This window comes from Sminthopsis crassicaudata, chromosome 3, assembly GCF_048593235.1.
Source record: "Sminthopsis crassicaudata isolate SCR6 chromosome 3, ASM4859323v1, whole genome shotgun sequence".
NCBI classification, from domain to species: Eukaryota; Metazoa; Chordata; class Mammalia; order Dasyuromorphia; family Dasyuridae; genus Sminthopsis; species Sminthopsis crassicaudata.
In genome coordinates, this window is record NC_133619.1 from 529,643,150 (window position 1) to 529,665,299 (window position 22,150).

The 22,150-nt window shown below is 35.0% G+C and overlaps 1 protein-coding gene across 4 annotated transcripts in view; it reads right to left on the reverse strand.

The window, feature by feature from the left end:
• ELMOD1 (ELMO domain containing 1) overlaps positions 1-20,363 on the reverse strand; it is a 67,512-nt gene extending 47,149 nt beyond the window's left edge. The window contains exon 1 of one of the 4 annotated variants that reach the window (XM_074304346.1): positions 20,004-20,363. The gene's annotated coding sequence lies outside the window, so the exon portion shown is untranslated. Of the gene's footprint in view, positions 1-19,331; positions 19,917-20,003 lie in introns of those variants that run through there. The other 3 variants (XM_074304343.1, XM_074304347.1, XM_074304344.1) reach the window with 3 other exon arrangements.
• Between the last annotated feature and the right edge of the window lie 1,787 nt (positions 20,364-22,150).

A 22,150-nucleotide genomic window follows, 5' to 3' on the forward strand; every position in this document is an offset into this window, starting at 1 on the left:
TTTACATTTCTTCAGTAATCACAGGATTCATAGGCTTTAGAAACCCTTAGAGTATAAGGCTCTCATTTTATAGGAGGAAGATTGACATTGGCAGAAACAATTACTAGAACTGGGATTTAAACCAAGTCTCCTAATTTCCAATCCAGAATTCTTTCTGTTCTAACATGTTTTTATTTTCTGGGAAACAGAACTTTTGCCAATCAACAACCAATAAAAATAAGTATTGAATGTCATAATTCACAGCATTCTCTAAGCAATATGCCATATTTTAAATGGACCAGGAATGCTCATAATTTTAAAGGAATATTTAATGAATTCTTCAATGAAGTAAAGATTACTTTTATAAAATGAAGAATTCTTGAGATTCTTTTAAAATGAGTGCTTCACCTCCCTCCCCAATTCCTCTATTTCAAGCCAATTTAATATAAGTGCATACTATATTCTAGTTACTGTTACTCCTAGGAAAACAAACAAAAAAAAGCAAAATACTTCTTGTCTTTAAGGAAGTCACATTCTCTTAAGTGGGTGGGTGAAGGGTATAAACAGATAATATTCAAAGTATATCATTTGCAAAGTAAATAAAAAATAACTGGCTACAGGGAAGAGTGCTAACAGCTGGGGAATCTAGAAAGGAGTTGGGTAGAGCAGAGGTTTGAGTGGAGCAAAGTGGTCTAAGAAGTGGAAATGAAGGAAAACTTTCTAGGTGTCAGAATAGCCTCTGGAAAGGCATGTAGGAAAGAAATGAAATAGGTACTGGAAAACAGCAAATTGACTTGTTTGGCTAGAAGAGAGATTCTGTAAAGGAGAGTAACTTGAATTCTGTTTTCAAAAAATAGACTGGATGAAGAATGGGAAGGGCTTTTTGGGGCTAATGTAAGAGTAACATCAGGTATGGGGAACTTGCAAGCAACTTCTTCCATAATTTGTAGTCTTCAAGAGTAGCCTTGAACACTGAGAATTTAACCAACCCCCTTGTCCATGTTCACGAAGCTCATATTTGTTGCAGAAAATGTCTTGAACCAAAACTTTCTGTATTCTAAGGTCAGACCTCATCTCCATTATGCCAGATTCTCTCTCAGAATATTTTATATGGAAAATAACTATTTGCTATTTCCTGACAATTTCCATAAACTATAGAATCTTTGAAAAAATTCCAGGACAACTTGTGTTTCTGATTCAAGTTTGATAGAATATAAACATTGAGTTGTTTTTTTCCAATAATCCTAGTATAATCTTTTATTGAACTTGTTATGATTGACAGCAAAATGTCTAGATCTGCTCAGGGGTACAATCTGAGGTCACATAACAGATGACCTAATTGTCCCATAAGGGAATCAAATCCATGACATTAGTCTCATTGGCTTATTGGTCTGAACAAAAGGGCTAACTGCCTCAAACATTGGTATGCATTTGGGGGGGGGGTGCAAGGCAATTGGGGATAAGCCACTTGCCCAGGGTCACACAGCTAGTAAGAGTTAAGTATCTGAGGTCTGATTTGAACTCAGGTCCTCCTGATTTTAGGACCAGTGCTCTAAATTCACTGCATCATCTAGCAGCCCCTATTGCTCTGTTCTTAAGGTCACTTGAAACATGCAGATCCTATGAACTTGGTGACTTTGTGTAATTTGTTTATTACATTTCACTCTGTAAAACCCTGATTTTCTTCCTGATGAATACTTCATAAAGATGATAGGAGACTGTGAAAAAGTGCTTTGAGCTCAGATAAAAAATCAGTAAAGCTTAACCATATTAAAAAGGCATAGAGAACAATAAGGTTATTTTTATAAGATTCATACAGTGTCATGGGTTAGTAAGACTGATAAGGTGATACTTACATCTTGGAGCCACATTTTAATTGGGATGGGAATATAAGGCAACATGGGAATTTATCCTTGTGGTATGATGGAGGTTGTAATTCCTTCAATCCTTGATAATATAGCATTGAAATTCAGTGTCTTGATAGAATTAAAGAACCTCTTGGTTATTTTATACATCACAGAATGAAAGCTAGATCAAGAATAAATACCTTTCTAGTTTAAATTCCTATACTAAAATATTTTTTTTAATTATTGTGCTTTATTTAGAATTCCTGTCAGGTAAAAGAAGTATTGATCACAGGAGAGTTAGAAAGCCTTTGTCCAGAATAAGTCAGATCATTACTTTTATTTATTTATTTGGTCAACATTAATAGAAAGGTACATCAGAAGACTTCTATACTGTCAATACAGTTTAGAATGCTGGGACAAGAGTCAGGAAATCCTGAGTTCAAATTGTGACCTCAGACTCTCATTTAGCTGTGTGACTTTATGTAGTCATTTAACCTCTATCAATTGTAAAATATTAGCACCTATCTCCCAGAGTTGTTATGAGGATAAAATGAGTGAATTTTTGAAAAGTATTCTGCAAAAACTTAAAGCACTATATAAATGATAGTTATCATTATCATTATACTGTTATTGTTTAGAGTTTAACAAAGGCTTTGACAAAATATCTTTTATCTTGTATTGAATTACTTTTTATTTGTTTTTATACAGATAGATGGTACGGTGGACAGAGCACCAGGCTGAAGTTAGGAAGATATAAGTTTAAATCCGGACTCAGACACATCCTAGCTGTATGACCCTGGGCAAGTCATTCAACCCTGTTTCCTCATCTAAAAAATGAGCTGGAGAAGGAAATGGCATACCAATCTGTGTCTTTGCCTTGAAAGCCCCCAAATGGGGTCAGGAAGAGTCAGACAGAATTGAAATCATTGAACAACAACAAATACTTATTTTGTTTGTATTTATATTTTATATGATTTTGTGGTCTCCCTCTTTAGAATGTAAGCTCCTTCTGAGAAGGGATTGCTTTATTTATTGTACTTGTGTCCATAATGCCTAGTACATCTGTTGATGTGATTCTGGATTGATGGATGTGAAAGCTGGATTGGTATGACCTAGATCAAAGAAATTAAACATATTAACCCACAAGTCACATGTTGCTCACAACATTCCTAAGTGCAGCCCAAACCAGATGAAAATGTATCTCCTATTTTGTTTTAATATATGGCTTTATAAACATAAAAAATGTGCTGATTTTTAAGTCAATAAGTGGCCTACAAGGTTTCTTATGTTTGATTTCTGAATCCTATTTTTATTTGAGTTTGAAATTACTGGATTTGATAAGGCCATTAGGTGGATATGGAATCAGGTGAGCAGCTAGGTCCAAAGAGTAGTTGTTAATAATTCAATGTCAGCTTTAAAGTATTCTCCAGTAGAGTATCTCTGGGATCTGTGTTTAGTTCAGTGCTGCTGAACATTTTTTTATTAATGCCTTGAGAAAAGTCTAGACAACATATTTATGAAATTGGCAGATGACAGATTTAGGAAGCTGATAAAAAGACAGTTTAGGGTTTGATGTACAGGAAAATGTCTTAACAGCTCTCTGGATGTTAGATCGGGCTTCCCTGGATGGTAATGGTTTTCCCCATTTTGGAGGGAACTTCATTTATAATCAAGGACTGGATAATAACTTGTCAGATATGATATAGACATTATTCATTCTGAGGTACAGGCTTGCATTTTCCTAATACTGAGATTTGGGGCTCCTACATGATTTTGTCATTGATTTATGCTCCTAGTTTTTTTTGACATGGCACAATCTAATCATGACTAATATCTGCACACAAAGATAAAATTGATTATAAACTAAATATCCCCAGTGAGTAATTCTGATTTGAACTTTTGTTTCTTTTATGTTATAATACTTCAATCTTTTAAACAAGTACTAAATAGCAAAACTTCTTAAACTGCAGGTTGCAAGCTCATATATGAAGTCATGTAACTAAATGTGGGTGTCAAAAAATTTGGCAATGGTGAAAGGTTTCTGAACACAACAACCAAAAATTAATTCAAAATCAAATGAGTAATGAATCCAAGGTACTTCTGGCAGCACTTGCCTCTCTTGCATCATGTGACCTCATTGCAGCCTTGATTCTGAACATACAGCAAGTGTGAAAGCCAGAAACACTTTGGCTCAGATTTGAGTTGGGGTCATGTAAAAATTACTTGGTTGAAAAGGGATCACAAGTAGAAAAGTTTAGGAAGTCCTGCTATGTAGCATGTGTTGGTTTTTAAACTACTGTTAATATGTTTTGATTTTAAAATTAATTTTTTTAATAATTTGAGACATTTCCTCTTATCCTAGATATAGACCCACACTTAGATATCAGAAAACAGGAGTGGGAACTATTAAAAAGAAGTTTTGAATTGGCAGACAAACAATTAGAACAATCCAGGAAAAACTTGCAAAAGATATATTCAATGAATTTTAAAAGAGCAGAGATTGTTGGAAGCAAATCTTAAATGTGGAACTGCACATATGTCTAATTTATACCTGTGAATTTGTTGCAGGACCCACAGATTAAGAGCTGATATGTCAGTGGAATACATTTCTACCTTTCACTAGAATAAATAGGCTAACATTTGGTGCACAGCATCTTGGGAAATTCCTAGGCATGATGAAAACAAAGGCTATGAGTTTTATGTTTTCCTTTACTGTGGTCATAGTGAACATGTGTTCAGAATGTTGTGAATCCTTGTAAGTACAATACTGAAGCATCCTTGTGTCAGTAATAAATTTTAGAAAGGAAGCCTCCTAAAATACAAGTTTGAAGTTATTGGAAAGTGATTGTAATATAGTACTTACTTCACAGGGCTATTGTAAGACTCAAATGAGATATCCTATGAAAAATACTTAGTCAACTAGAAAGTACTATATTAATGCTAGCTATTACTACTATCAATTAATGTTAATCTATTCCATATAAGACATACTAACTGGCATATATATTTACTTTGCTGACAAAAAACAAATGAAAAGCCTTTCCCCACTTTAGGCATAAAATATTAGCTCACAATCTATATTTGTAATTTATAGTTTCACAGACATTGGGAATACAGTTTTTGGTGTCTATGTGATCTTTAGTTTATGAGACACAATTTTAATATTTTGTCATGATACCAAGTGATAACTTTCTAGTAATATCATTAGATCACATATATTGTATATTACAGTGTTATTAGCATTCCAATCTACAATATGCAATCTTTCTCTTTTAGGATCTGAAAAAATTGAAATATATCTATATATTAATAGGTAGATATATATGCATATATATATATATATATTTCTGTAAAGCAGAAATGTAGGAGTGCAAAAGAGTGATAAGGATCACTTTGTTTTTGATATAGTCCTATTCTTTTATAGCAGAGAGTTGAAAAAAAGACAAATTATCTTGGAAAATAATGACCTCAAAAGATCCTTCAAGTAGCTAAAATGTCATATGGAAAAAAGGATTAGATTTATATTGATTAGCCCCAGAGGATATAACTATAATAATAATAATAAATAAAAATAATAATAACTATAATAATAATAATAGTGGAAGTTTACAGGGATTTTCAAGGTACTAGTTGCTGACAGTTTCAACAAAAAATATATCACTCTAGTTGGTCTGTAAACAGGTATTAAGTGCCTATTATGTTCCAGGTATTGGATTAAGTGCTAAGGTTCAAAAAGAAGCAAAAGACAAACCCTGCCCTCTAATCTAATGGAAGGAAGGATATCATAATCTAATGGAAGGAAAGAAAACAAAGAAATAAATATATACAAAAAACTGTATACAAAACAAAAAGAAAATAAACTAGAAGGAAGACACTAAAATTAAGAGAGATTGGGAAAAGCTTCCTGTAAAAGAGAATACTTGAAGTCAGGGAAGCCAGGAAGTAACAACTAAGAAGGAGAGCATTTCAGGCCTGAGATAGGCTGATGAGTTGTTTTGTTCTTGGAGGAGTAAGGAGACCAATGTCACTGAATAGAAGAGTATGTCAAGGAATAAGGTATAAGTAGACTGGAAAAGTAGGAAGAATGAGGTTGCAGAGAGGTTGAATGTCAAGCAGAGGAGTTGTTCTTAATAGCTGGAAATAGGGAGGGAGTTATGGAGTTTATTGAGCAGGAGAGGTGATCTGGCTGGACCTATGCTTGAGGAAAATCCCTTTGGTGGTTAAATAGAGGATGGCTCTAGCAAGAAACTGTTGGGTTTTTTTTTTTTTGTTTGTTTTGTTTTGTTTTTTTAATAAGAATCATCCCCTTCCCCTGCTGTGAACCACTGCTCCCATGCAGAGATTTTTTTTTTTTCTTTTTAATTAAGCAGGAAGCAGGACTAAAGAAGAAATAAGTAAGCCTGCTCAAATACAGGAGATCTGGACGGTAATAAAATGGGGGCAATGACTGCAAAACTCAGGGCAGCACAGTATCCATTTCAAAAAAGGTAGATCCTATTCATTGAGCTATTTTGAATGAACAGGAGAACTTGGGTGAATTACCAGTATTTGACCATAAGAGTAACAACATCATTTATATAGCACTTTAAAGTTTGCAAAGTGCTGTGCAAATATTACCTCATTTTCTCTCTATAAGAACTCTCATAGGAAAGTGTTACTATTATCCCATTTTACAGATGAGGATATTAAGGTAAACCAAAGTTAAGTCTTACTCAAGATATGAGTAAGGCAGGATTTGACCTGAATCCAGGTCCAATCCTATATTCACTGTGCCACCTAGCTTTCTTAGAAACAACCATATGTAAAAGTATTGGATTTATCTAACTACAGTCATCTTACTTGCAAAGAGGGAAAGCAAGCAATATTGTAAAAATCTTCAATAATGAATACACTAATAACCTATGCAAATTTTGCACCTGTTATCCAGCCCACTCAATAACATACACATTCATTCATAAAGAAGTCCCCAGGGCTAAATTTTGATACTCTCTCTTTCTTACCTTCCAGGCAATAGCCTTTTTTTTTTTGAAGGGGGGGAAGGAAGATTAAATTAACCAGGGTTTTTTTTTATGTTGCTTTATTTTTGATAGGACTTCATCTTGTTTATGTCTATGATTTCTATCATAAAAATATGTAGCAGAAAAAGTCTAAGAAAATTGTCATAATGGCCAGGAACAAGAAGTGAGGATGAAAAGGGAATATTGCTCCAAAAATAGATGCTAATCTTGATTGTCCATCAATGATTAGGGAGAATATAGCTGGTTTTGCTAATTAAGAGTTTAATTATTATTTATTTATTAATTATTAATTAAGAAAGACATTATATAGACACTGAAAGCACAAATAAAAAGCTTCTCCCAATTGTAGACAATACGATCCTCTTTGAAATGTATAGCATTAGCAGTCTTGAGAATTTAGGTTGGTGTCAACAGAGGTCAAGAAATAAGTTGGAAGCTTAGTTCAGCTCTACGGTAAAAGTATATTGGCTTTCTGGGTTTTCTGGAGGCTTTCCCCCTCCATCCTGTACCTTACTCTCATGGGAGAAAGAAGAGAAGAGTAAATTATCTCTCCGAAGCAATGCTAAAAATAGCTCACCTAGCAAAAAGAGAATTAAGAAAAGATTGTCTTTATTGGCACTAAAACACATTGCTGTGTGTTTGAAGTGAATTCAGTTATGCTTTAATGTTTTGAACTTAATCTTGAGGATTTTTTAACATAAAAATTGCAATAGCCTATTTCTTTGGGGGCAAAAGTTAAATCATTCAGAGGTGGTTTTATTTTGACAGAACTTCATATCATTTATGACTATGATCTCTATCAGAAAAACTCTGACAGGAAAAATCTAAGAAAATTATTATAATGTTCAGGAACAAGAACTGAGTGTGAAAAGAGAATATTATTCCAAAAATAGGTGCTAATTCTGATTGTCCATCAATGATTAGGGAGTATATGACCGGTTTGATAATGAAGAGTTTCAAGCCATTAAGAATTAGGCAGTTGTGAATATAATGGGTAGACATTAGGATAATGGATTTGACATCAAGAAGACCAAGGTTCAAATCCTGCCTTTGACATTTATCACTTGTGTCCCTAAAAGTCATCTGACATTTGTAAAACGTAGGTAATAATACATATAAATATGTATCTGACAGGGTTGCTATGAGGTTCAAATGGAATAACACATAAAATATTTACAAATTTCAAAGCATCTTTCAGATGTCATTATTTTCTTTAGGCCTATGCTATAGAGAATAGTAAAAAAAAAAAAAAAAGTAACAAAAAAGCTCACATTAGGGCAAGCACTGTGCACACTGTTCTCAATAAATATTTGTTAAAAGAGTGTTATTTTAGTCCAGGGTAAACTACCTAGTAGATCCTTAATTCTTTATATGGGTGAAATCAGGATAGAACAAAGCCATTATGCATTTATTCATGTCCTGTGAGCTTGAGGTCTTTCTTGGCTCTTAGGAAGCCACCTCATTTTCACCCACTGATTACCTGCCTGAACACTTCCAGGCTTTTCTTCTCACTGTGAGGAAACCCCAAAATGTGGGGCTTGGGAAAATGTCCTTATACCCTTGAGCTGGCTATGAAGGTACAGACTTGAGAAGAACATGGGAGGAAAATCTGGAGGGAAACTAGGAAAAAAAAAAAGTCTATTTCCCCTTTAGATATCCCAAAGTAAGACAGTGATTCCTTGCTTTGGGACACAAAGTATTCCTTGCTTCAAGGTTAAAAAGAGGAATAAAACCCCATAATAGTTGACATTTACAAAGGTTTTTAAATTTGTGAAGTGTTTCTATACATTAGTTCATTAAAAACCCTCAAGAATTTTGCTAGTCGGGTATTATTATCTTTATTTTATAGATGAGGTAATAGATTTAGAGTGTTTAAATGACATGCTAAGGTCACATAATGGATGTCAGATATGGTATTTGAAACCAGGTTTTTCTGACTTTTATTTTGTCTATCATGACACTCAACTAATCAACAAGCATCTACTAAGTGATTACTGCATGCCAAGCATTATACTGTCCTCAGGGTACATAAATAGGTAAAAATGTAATAACTGTTGTTGAGATCACATTCTAAAGGAGGACATGACATGCAAAGGTACAAGATATATAATTGGAGATAATATCAGAGCAAAGGTACTAGCAAATGTAGGATTTAAATGGAGTCTTGAAGGAATCATGAGAATTCAGGAAGCAGATAAGAAAGAAAGCCACAAAGCCAAGATATTCTTAATAAATACAATTAATGGGAAATACAAATAATAAGTAACTCATTTTCTTATTGTAGGGATGAATGAAAAAATTTAAAATATTTTAAAAGAAAATTTCTCCTTTTTGAGAGAGGTAGAAACTACCTTGATGACACTGAAAAAGCCTGCTGGTTCCTGGACAACCAGAATTGTACAGGATTACTCACTGTGTTCTACTTCAATAGGTAAAGGTTATCTCATTTAGGTCATATTGACTCAGGTTACAATGGCTCTCATTTCTAGTAACCCCTGGGTTGTAGGTTATATTGCTTCTAACATTTCTTAGTCTAACATATTAAAATGAAACAATGGGAGAATGGAGAAGCAATAAATATGGAGTCAGAGGACTAGAATTCAAAACCTAGCTCTAACAGTAATCGCCTCCGATAAAGCTTCAATTTTCTGAGCCTATAACATAAAGGAGCTGGACTATATAATCTACACTTAAGATGTAAGTTGTTGAGGGACAGAGAGGAGTTCCTATCTGTGTCAGTATACATGTGTACTCATTAGTACTCATATTAATGAAATTATGAATATATGCAGTCATGAAGAATGGATCACCCAACATTTCACTGAAACTTTCCTTGAATCCATATGACTCTAGTTTTAAAATTAAAGAATCAGAAACTTAAAGAGGGAAGGGAACTTTGCTATTATCTAGACCAATCACTTCATTTTACAATTGAGGAAATGGGAATCTAGAACAGTTAAGTGACTTGCACAAGTCACAAAGGTAATGTCCGAGCCCACATTTTAACCCCTTTCTTTTGACTCAGTGCTCTTCCCACTATATTATAATGCAGAAAAGGAAGTGAATTTCAAACAGTGACACAATATATATATATATATATATGTATAAACATCAATTGTGACTGATATGTTCAGTAAAAGTTGTGAAATCCTAGGTATTTCCTCCAATTGCTAGCATAAAATCATCTCTTCTTTTTCAATGCATATATTGTATATTAAAATAAAATGAAACTTTGTGGATCCCCAACTCTCAGTTAATTTGAAGAGCACTGATGATTGAGAAATTCTGAGGATCCATAAATGAGTGAACAAGTCTTTTCTGGCTCAGCTGAACAGCCTTATCCACTTATCTATATGATAACTCTTCTCTATACAAACCGCAGGAAGAAAGTTTTCCAGAATCACATTTCTATTGCTTTGCAATATCAAAAATATTTTGCATAAACATTATATTAGCACATAATTATCAACAAATATAATATAGAAATGACTTCCTTACACTCTATATGAACTAGAATGATTTTATTTCTATTTTCTTTTTTTAAATGGAATTACTTCTAAAATGTACTAGACACATTTCCTTGATTCTTAAGTATAGGCAATACATGGAACATAAAAGTCTACCTCTGATTCCTCTTCATAGTATTATTCTGGTTCTAGATTCCCAAAGACTATTGGAATTCATGCCACTATAATCCATGAAATAAAGAAAAAACACTAAAACATCCCCAGCTTAGTTCAGAGTTCTTGATAAACATCTCCAAACATATTACCATGAAGATAATTGTTCCTTAAATATCAATTTCTCTTAAAAAAGATAAGACAGTGAAGTTATATGAAGAATTTGATAAACATCCTCCAGATAAAATAAATATATTCTTTGGAACTTGTGATTTGAATGTGAAGGTGGGCATAATAAAGGAAAGAGAAAATTTGGTTCAGAAGTAAGAAATGAAGGAAATCAAAAGACTATTTTAAAGTAGAAATTTAATAACAATACATGATGAATACTTTCTTCAAGAAACAAATTGGGAGGTACTGGACAAAGTGAGCACAAAATAACAAAAAGTGAAACAGATTACATTTTAATGGAGAGAAAAATACTCATTACTGATATAGGTTGTTGTTGAGTCATTTCAGTTGTGTCTGACCATTTGTGACTCCAATTGGGATTTTCTTGGCAAAGATACTAGAATGATTTGCCATGTCCTTTCCCAGCTCATTTTACACATGAGAATTGAGACAGAAAAGATTAAGTGACTTGCCCAAGATCACACAGCTAATCAGTGTTTGAGGCCAGATTTGAACTTTAAATGAGTCTTCCTGACTTCAAAACATGCCTGCCTGCCCTTACTGATAGGGAATATGTTTAAATTAGCTATCTATGTAGTCAGACCACCAACATATTAAGAGCAAAGATCACAAAACTAGAATATCAAAATGAGAAAAAAGACAGTGAATAATGATAGATCCAGCTTAAGGTATTCAAACTGAGAATTCAAAAAAAGGAGAGGAAAATATGGGGGTAATACATGGAGAAATAAACATAGACATAAATTATAATAATTTCCTAAAAAAGTTTAATTGATACAGAGCAATTGCCATAATAACAACAAAAGAGTCTGTAAACTACCTCATCCAGTCAGTCAACAAATACTATTAAGTCTTTAATCTGTGTTAAGTACTGTGCTAAACACTGAAAGCTACAAAAAGAAGTATGCATATATATATATACCCAAAAAGATAGGCTTTTGTTTTAGAGAACAGTTCATTTTCCATCCAGGATAGATGTTCAAGCTACTTGTACATATGAGCTCTATAGATTGCCCATATAAATACATATCATAACTTCACTTAGGCATTATTTATCCACTTGGCTTTTCCTGTGTGATTAGTTAGGTCTTTTCTGAATGATTATATATCCCATTTATGAAGTTCTACAGTATTCTGAATTGATTATAAATACATGAAGTAGTAAATTGAAGCATATAGAATCAGAGTTAAAATTTTGATCTTATATAAAAAATGATTACTAGGTGAAATTGCTGATGATTATTTTCCAATTCTGAATAATGATTATAGATAACATGTATTTCTTTTCAAATTACTTTGATATAACTTCTTAAAAGTATTTTAAAAATTTGTTTCAGAAAAAAGTATCTGATATATTCTGCCACCTTATATTCTGGATGAAAAAGGTTTGAGATTAAAATCTATCTTGAAAAATAAAATCCTATAAATTTGGCTCCTAAATTCTGAAAAGAATTTTTGAATTATTCTTTTTCACTTGAAAAGATAATAAGCCTACATTTTAATTAATTCTGAAGATATAGTCTAATGTTTATGTTAATTGGGTAGTGAAATAAGGTAAATTTTGGAGCAGAGGGCAGCATCATTGGAAATATTTATAAAAATTAAACAACATCTATGGGGAGAAAAAGAAAATGTATCAACAGGGACGAAATCACAACATTTTTTTCATTATTTATACAAAAGAATATCTCTTAAGGGTTACCCAATTTGTATAAATTCCTATATCAAACAGTCTAACCAAGCACCCACTCTGAGAATTGGTACTAATAGAAATTATTTTCAAATTATATTGAAAATTACAATCAAATGACCTTGAAATTTTGGCATATAGGCCTGTTGAAACTTTTTTTTTTAATAAAGAAATAAGAATCCTTAAGCATTTACCTTCTTCAGCACTGAGAGAATTAAAAAGGGAAATGTGACAAAACACCATGAAATTATATGAAAAAAAATTTTGTCTAAAGACTCTGGAGAAGATGTCATTCAAACTTACTCCAATCCTATTAAGAATGATGTTGGTTGTATCACAAAACATCAGGATTTACAGTTTATTTCATAGAGACAGATGTGCATGTAAAATAGTGTTTTAAGGAAAAATATTTACCTTCCATTTTCTGAATTAAAAAAAAAGGATCTAGAAATAAATGGCTCACCCAAAGTGACACAAAAAATATAGACCTTATTAGCTTTCTGATTCCCATTAGCTTTCTGAGTTGGAGAGGGGGGAGGGAGGAACAGAACATTTTAAAATATTATTTAATTCAGCTCAACAAATATTTATTTATCCTTAATTCTAAAGTTTCTTTTTTTGGACCTATTTTACTATTCCTTAAAAACGGATATAAGCTTCATTAGAGTGTATTTGTCTACTTAAGTTAACCTTAGAGATATTACCATGTTAAATTTTGTTTTTGTAAAATCTAGAACATGAATTTATTTTGAAAAAATTTCTTCAATGTTTTTTAATACAATCAATAAATTGAACAAAGTAGTAAATTAAGTCTTGGTTGCTTCTTTTTTTCATCTAGGTATAACTAAATTGTTTTTAATAATCAAGTGATAAGGAATGAAAAAATTATTTAAATTGTCTAATCCCAGTGATAAAAAATAAATTGTCATGTAGGAAAGACAACTAATATAATCATGAATTAAGATTCTATTTCTATTTTTAGGGAAAGTTATTAATTAACTCAAGGCTTTGCTTTTAACTTAATATACTTAAGATAAATCTTAGCTTAATATTCCTTAGAATTTCAACATGTGATACTTAAAATACTGAATGAGCCTAAGTCCTTACAGTGAAAAAAACAATTTGTTGAAAATCAAATACATTATAATTTACTGATGGACACTAATAAAATCAAAATTGCTGAGAGTTAGAAGAATTGAGATCCATATAGCTTATCAGAGTTGAAGCCAGAAATGAAAGTGGATGGCTGATGAATTTGCTAATTGTTCATTCCTGTCTGGACAGCCACTAAAATTCAGCTTTTTTTTTTTTTTTTTTTTTTGAAATTTTCCTTCTCTAGGAACACTGGGAAGTGAATGTAAATTGTTAGCACTACTGTCTATCTACCCAGGTTACTTATGCCTTCGGAATCTAATACTTAATGTGCAACAAGAAAATGGTATTTACACACATATATTGTATCTAGGTTATATTGTAACACATGTAAAATATATGGGATTGCCTGTCATCAAGGGGAGGGAGTAGAGGGAGGGAGGGGATAATCTGGAAAAATGAATATAAGGGATAATGTTATAAAAAATTACTCATGCATATATATTGTCAAAAAATTATAAATAAAATTTTAAAAAAAGGAATTTTCCTTCTCTTATTAACATAGTGCTGTAGTTCTGAAGTATAGCATGTGACATACATACATACATTTATATCTTCATATATATATATATATATGTTTAGAACTAACTGTGTTTACTCATTCTGAATGGGTACTCTCTGGTACTATAAGCATCTGCTCATTTTCCACAAATCACTATTTCTGCAAATCCTACGTTGCATCCCCTTTCTTATCATCAGTATCTTCTTTATAGGGAGCAGGACCAAACTGGAAATTTGGACTAAACCAGTGCCTCATTTGCTACTGAAAAAAAAACACACCCACTATCTCTGTTGATGGTACCACCATCTCAGTCACACAGGCTCTCAATCTCCAACTCTCTTTTTCACTCTTCTCCCCCGCATTCCCCATATCTAATCAGTTGCCAAGTCTCATCCATTAAATATATATATATATATATATATATATATATATATATATATATATATCTGCAGTCTCTTGTATATCTATCATCTCCTTCCACTTATATTGTCACTACTTAACTTTGGGCCTTCGTTACCACCCATCTGGTCTACTCTAATAGCCTCCTGCCTACTTTACTGCTTTACTCTTTTTTTTTTTTTTTTTTTTTTTACTGCTTACTGTATCTCCCCTCTTCAGCCTTTTCGACAGATGCAAAATAATCTTTCTAAAGTACAGGGCTGACCTTGACACTTTCCTGCTCAAAATCCTTCAATTGCTAATCACTGCATATAAGAAAAAATATCATCTCCTAAATCGGTATTTAAGGCCCTGAAAATTCTAACCCCAATTTTCCCTTTCTTTAAAAAAAAAAAATTTTATCTTTCTCAATTACATGTAAAGACACTTTTTATCATTCATTTTAAAAATTCTTTTGAGTTCCAAATTTTCTCTCTTTCTCCTTTTCCTCCTTCTCTCCCATGAGATGGTAAGCAATTTTAAATAGCTAACTTAAAATTTCATATTACTTCCCTACACACATTCTGCATACTTGCCAAAGGACTGCCAGATATTCCCAAAATTAAACATACCATCTCCATGTCTGGAAATAATCACCACATTTTTTTTACCCGTTGAAATCCCTTTCTACCTTCAAGGCACAGTTCAAATTTCCTTTCGTCCAAGAAGACTTCTTTAATACACAACAGCTAAAAATGACCCTCCTGAAAACTTCTTAATTGCTTTTTTGGACTTCTCCTTTGTGCTATTCTCTAACCCATAATTAAACTTTAGAATCCTTGAAGGTAGGAATTGTCATTCCTCCAATCCCCCAACCCAGAATTTGACCCAGTGTCTTGAACATATTAATAGATTTGTATTGATTTGGGGGCATTCAGGTGGTTTACTGGATAGAGATCTGAACTAGCATCAGAAAAATCTGAGTTGGAATGCTGATCCAAGCACTTACTAGATGTGTGATTCTGGGCAAGTCATTTAACTCCATTTGTTTCAATTTCCTCTCTCTAAAATGGTGTAATATTAGCACTTACCTCTCAGGATTGTGGTGAAGATCAAATGAGATAATATTTGAAAAATATTTAACACAGTGTCTGGCACACAGTGGATAATATATAAATGTTTGCTATCATCATCATCATTGCTATCATCATTTGAGCATTAAACATGCCAGTCCATATTATCTCTGGACTTAATATATTCTGATCACTTTTTCAAATAAATAGCTATAATATTATATTTGATTGACTTGTGCTCCCAAAATTGAAGATCAAAATGCTTTATATACATATTGTGTGTGATGTTTCATATGTACTTATTAAACTTACTCACAATATAGAAACTATTTTCCTTAAAGAAATAGAGAGCAGCTAACATAGATCAATATTTAATTTGCCTATTTTTAAGTAATGAAATTAATCAATTCAAACACAATTGTAATGGTTTGAACTGCCCAAATTAATTCCAGATTAGCAAAGATTTATGCTCTAGCCAAGTCTCTATACCTAACCATGACCTTCAAAGGAGGAAGGAAATATTTCTGGTGAGCTGGTAAAGATTTAAATGGAATGTGATAGAGGAATGTTGAGATAGCTGGTTGCTTATATGGCAGTGCCTTCAAATGAATGATTGCTAGTAATAGGTAGAAGGTTGATTGGGGAGATCCTTGTTACCTTGACAAGATATAACTGAGGGGATCTTGGGGATTTTGAGAGGTGTGTACATTCTCATGGTTACATTTTTTGAAAAGGATATGGATAAATCTTGGGGGTAACTCAAGTAGTTCCCTGATCAATCTGATCTTATATCAATGACTTCTGTTGGGTATTGTTAATAATGGAACTAAGAGATTACAGATGAATTTTGTGACTCAAACCATTATGGGAAAGACATTTATAGGAGAAGCTATCTCCTTTGTTCTGGTCTGTAAAATGGAAGATTTCAGTCATAAACTTAGGGACTTTTCTCCTTTTTTAAAGCAGGACTGGAACACAAAAGAATGAGCCTTCTTAGCTTAATCTTAGATCTTAGGTCAATATTCTTAGAATGGTGATGATTGGCATTAGTTGTTTTCTATCTAAGAGCCATTGATGGCTCCTTTGAAACATAGGCACATGAAAGCTGCATGGGCACAGGTTCAAAAGGAGTTCTTGATCTCAAATTCTTAGCTCTAGACTTGGAAAGGAAGTAGTATAATCCTTCAGCCCAAGAAGTGGCAGTCAAAGAGAGGAGAATTCCATGGTCAAATGGCAAGAGTTCCTAAACTCCAGACTTTTAAGAGAAGAAGAAACAATTCCTGAGAAGTATAATCTTGGGGGAGAGAGAGAGAGAGAGAGAGAGAGAGAGAGAGAGAGAGAGAGAGAGAGAGAGAGAGAGAATTCCCAGACAGTATCAACCAACAGGTTGTTTCTTAATAATCCCAAGGTGTGCAGTTCAGAATTTTAGTTTTCTGGAGAGTTCCTAAGAATCACCAGAAAGAAAAAAAAAAAAAGGATCACACAAGATCTTTGTGGCTAGAAAAGTTACTATATGAAGAGAAGTTCTGGATTTTGCCCTTGGTCCAGACTACATTATCCTGTTACACAGGTGCAATGAGGAAAAGATTGGCAACAACAAATCATTTTCTTTCTGGAACGAGTTTAGACCACAGAATAAAATGGAATGTTACCGTGGGGTAATTTGTTTTCTAAGAGGATTTTATATTCTGGATATAAAGACTTTAAGAATTTGAGGAAAAATAGGATTCACCTATCTTTCCTCCATAGTTTGTGGGTTTTTGAGAGTCCTCTATGTGTTTTCTACATTTTCTATGGAGTGGAAAAAACTCTATCCTGTGTCCAATATATGAATTGTTACCTTGAATGCTTGTATAGGGACTGGAGATTCTTTTACCTACATCTGTAAACCCATAGGCACAAACTATGCTCCCAGATACATTCTGAGATTTTCCATAGGCAACTTCAAATGAGGCTGTACAAGCCATAGAAAGAAATGTGATAGGAAGGAGGCCCTGACATTTAAACCAATTCTTGTAAGTTCAAAACTTGGAGAAAAAGACTAACTATGGGTTATTGACCATATGAGGCTCTAATCACAAGGACTCCAAGTAAGTTGGTTCTTGAGTTGAATTATTGAATTGAACTATTTTATTTTTTAATGTATTTTTGGAGAGTGTGGCTTGGTGACGAAAATATTAGACTCTGAACTAGGTGGCCTAGGTTCAATGACCAGCTCTAGTTGTGTGATTCTTTTATCCTTTGTGAATCTGTTTCCTCTTCTATAAAACGGGATAATAATGCTTGCTGTACAAAGTTGTGTGGAAAATACATTAAGAAAAAGGTCTTTGGTTAACACTGTTTAGAATGTGGCCTCTTTATACATGCACTTCTAATTCCACAGAGTTCCTATTTAATAATACTCTCCTGGCTTCAGAAGCAGAAACAGGATTACGTTTTTTGTTTTTTTATAAACCTTATTTTGAAAACCAAATATTTTATGAAATGATTAAAATGTATAGTCTCTTTTCTGTTAATTCTACATTTAGATAGCAGCTATTCATCAAGGTTACATTATTCAACATTTATTAATAACTTGGAAGATTCTTGTTTTAAAAATAATTCTAAGACTACCTCAAGTATTTTCCTCAGAAAATTATTTCAATAATTGTCTTTCTAATAAGAGGTGTGCAGGATATCTTCATTTATCAAGACTGAAGCTCTATGTTATACATATACACATATTGGCAGGGAAAAAAACTGCCAAGGAAACATCACATCATTTATTTACAATGATCTTTGTTGGGAGATGGGTCTTTTAACAAGGGCATCTGTAAACTGAAGCATTTCAGTTGAACTATTCATGGGCTGATAGTCAAGACGGAGCAGCTATTGCTTTATTATCATATTTAATCAGAGACTGAACATCAAACACAACAGAAAAATTCTGCACAAGTCTTCTGGGGGGTTGTGTACCTGCCTTTTTGAAAGGAAAAACCAAATTCTTCCACGGTAGGGCCACCATTAAGAAAAAAAGAGCATCCGCATTTGTCTGTTTGCTAATTAATTCATAGCAATGGTGCAACGGAAATTAAGGCAAATAGAAGAAAATATGCCTTACAGCCCTTTGTTTCTAACATGAAAGTGCTTGGCATTAATTGGCCTTTCCTGCACTATTTAGACAGAACAATCCATGCAATTACTGAGAAGGATGGCATTTCTCATTCCTGTCCAATATATTTAGACTTTGTAACCAAAGTAAAAAAAGATTGTACTGAAGAAGGTTCCTGTCTGGTTGACTGTGGAGCAACTTCTGAGCTTAATATGACTTAGACACATTGTAACCATATGATATCAAAAGAGAAACATGTATAAGAAAGATGTTCGTCTAGTCAGCAACATCAACCACACACTACCTGCTTTCCACCATGTTGGTCCTGTTAAGGACGGTTGTCAAGCTAGTAAAACAAACACGCACACACTGCGGAGCTGCGGAGCAGAGCCTGGAGATCAGCCCAGGACTTGCCTCCTTTTAATTTGCCTATTAGGCTGGGATTCAGAGGAGAGGGTTACTGGTAAGTAGTAGCCCCCTCTTCTTAACCTAGGAGTTTCTCCGAATTCAGAGAGCTGAAAGCTCTGGGGAGAAGTTGACCCTGACTATTCAGTGCAGAAAAATGGGCATAAATCTATTGACTAAACTCTTCCAGAAAGGTAGAGAGGGCATTCCTGCAATATTTATAAGGTGTCTTTCAGGGTGCAACACAGAGAGGATTAGCAATTCCTCTGTGAGTAAAGCAAAGCCGACACCTATACTTTAAAAACACGTACACCCAATAATAAAACACAATCCCTCCCAAACACACACCCCTGCTTCAAGGACCAGTCATCCAGCCCTACTCACAAGCTTCTTCCAATTCTATCTGCCCTAGGAAAGAAGAGATGTCATTTCCAGCAGGTAGTTTTAGCCTTGAAACTCTTTAAGCAGGTAACCTCAGAAACCACAGTCTTGAGGGTTAGAAGCCAACTAGCTTCCCGATTTCCTTCACCAACTGCCGGTGAACTCAGCAGCCTGACAAACCTCTGATTAGGGAAGAGGGGGTGCTGAGGGACCCTGGGTCCGGCCACGCCCCCTTGCCCTCCTTTCACCCTGTTATCTCTTCTTGTCTCCACACCCCGCCTTCCCCTTCAGGATCCTTTAGTGTCCTGTCGCTAGGCGACTTGCACTCTGGCTGAACTGGAAACAACCTGGCACCGCAACCTGCAGACATTTGGGGGAACCGAGTGCGTGCTCTTTGGAAGTGTCAGGGTGCTAGCCATTGCCTGCTAGGGCAGTCTGCGGAGCGGATAAACCCAATGCATTATTACCTCACCCATCCCATTCAGAAACCCGGTTCTCACCCTATTATGTTTTCTCCAGCACTCAGTTTGCGATTTGTGCTGCGTCCCAGTTCTACTGCAGCTCCTTTCTTCTCCCCGCCCCCCTCCTCGTCTCCTCTCTTTCTCGGGCATTTGCCTCCTTGCCCTTCCTTCTTCCCTTCTCCCCAGCTCTGGGCCCCAGAGGTCCGGCACTCACCTGTGTTCTGGAGGCTGCTGCAGGTTAAACTGGTCCCATAGGGCGGCCGCCCTGTCTCCATCCCTCCTTCCCGAGCCTCCCCAGACTGCACACTCTCCCGCTGCCTTCTCTAAGCAGCTGGCTCGCTTTGCGCGGCGGCAGCGGCAGAGAACAACTCTGTCACCGGGTGCCCGAGGCACGGGAAGAGCTGCCGCTTCAGATGCCGCACTGGATCTAGGCAGGCTGGGCGGGGGCGAGAATCTGGGTCAGTCTGAGGAGAGCAGAGCAGGGCTGCAACCTGGGTGGCTCCTGGCGGGGAGGGAGCCGACACAGGCACGGCGAGTGCAAAGGCTTCCCACTGGGCGACCAAAGCCTACCCAGCTACTGAGCATGCCCAGTCTGTGTAGGGTAGAGTCAATGAGGGTGCAAGATGCTCCAAATAGGAAGTGAGATAGGCAGTGTAAAGGGGACCTCAGAGATATTAACCGGCAAAAAGGTCAAGATAATAGGAAGAAAATACTACTGCTCAGGCCAATCTTGATTTGTGTCTCTTTTTTGTATTACCTCCACCCCAAAGAAATGGACTGTGTTATGGTAGGTGGGTCTGACTTTGGGGCCATCACTTAGTGAGACCATTGGAATGTCTTTTGGCAAATTACCTTGGAATCATCAAAACTACTCTGAGCAAAAACTCTAGACCACCCCTACTGCCTACTTCTCTTTTGCTACCATTCCTCTAGTTCCTTGGACAGAAGGGGAAAAATTATTGGAACACCTTACCTGGGCATGCCTTTCTTGGCAGTAACCTTTGCTCAGAATTGTTCTGATCTCTTATGAAAACTTGGGACAGATAGGTGGCGCAATGGATGAGAGAAGACTGGGGTTGGAATAGGGAAGACTCAACTTCCTGAGCTCAAATCTGGTCTTTGACACTTCCTGGGCAAATCACTTAACTCTGCCTCAGTTGCTTCATCTGTAAAATGAGCTGGAGAAGGAAATTGCAAACCACTCCAGTATCTTTGAAAAGAAAACTCCAAATGGGGTCAGGATGAGTTGAACATGACTGAACAAGAGCATGACAACCTATATGCCCTTGTCATATTACTTGAAGGTCTTCTTTCCCTTAATGAGTAAGTAGAGAAAAGGGTTAGTATATTGTACATTGGCCTAGGAACTAATTTCTTAACCTCCAAAATAACTCCGAGAGATTTCATCATTAGTAGAAGATCAGTGGGAATGATATTGGGAAGGACTGGGAGGGAAACGTTCAGTCTTTCTGAACTTCTCAAAGCAGACTACCTGGGTACCTTTTGTATGGTATATATGCCCTGAAACTAACAAAAGTGATTTAATCTCACTGTTTCCTCACTTATCATATGAAGATTTGGACTATAGATAGATTTGGGTTCAAATCTCACCTCTCACATGGAGACCTTAGAATTTTAACTTCCTTCAACAATATTTTCCTCAACTGTATGATGAAGAAGTGGATTTGATGGTTTTCAAGGATACCTTTAAGCTCCTGTTCTATTATTCTAAGATGAGATCCTATCATTCTGGCCAAGAAGCTTTCATCAATAAAAATTCCCCTGGCTTGCCTTTATCACCTTATTCACATTGACAGATAAGATTTTCTAAATACCCATAACTTCAGGCAAGTCATTTATCCTCTAGGTCTCTGTTTCTTCATCCACAAAATAAAAATATGAGCTTGGATTATTTCTGTGTCTCTATATCAGCTCTGAAATCTTTCTTAAAAGTATCTTATCATTAGTTAAATATCTTTGTTCTTGTGATTGAAAACAACTGGACGTTTAAAACCATGAAATAAGATATGTTTAAATAACGAATCATATTGTAATTTGTTCTTTGTTTTGAAGAGGAGCAATGATATGATAGGGTGATGTCTTGATGTGCATGAGAATTAGATTGAAGTGAGATACGGTTGAATAGTCATCAGCCTCATTCTCTCTTCCAGGGTCATAGAAGTCCAGTGGCAAGACAAAAGTCAGGATGACTGGTGATGGTCCAGGATTCAGTGGATAACCTTGGCATCTTCAATGTCTGACCAAGCTTTGAGTGCTACAATATCACTTCAATATGTCCCAGGATCATTCTAAATTTGTAAAAAAAACCAAAAAAAAACAAAAAAACCCCACAAAAAAAGA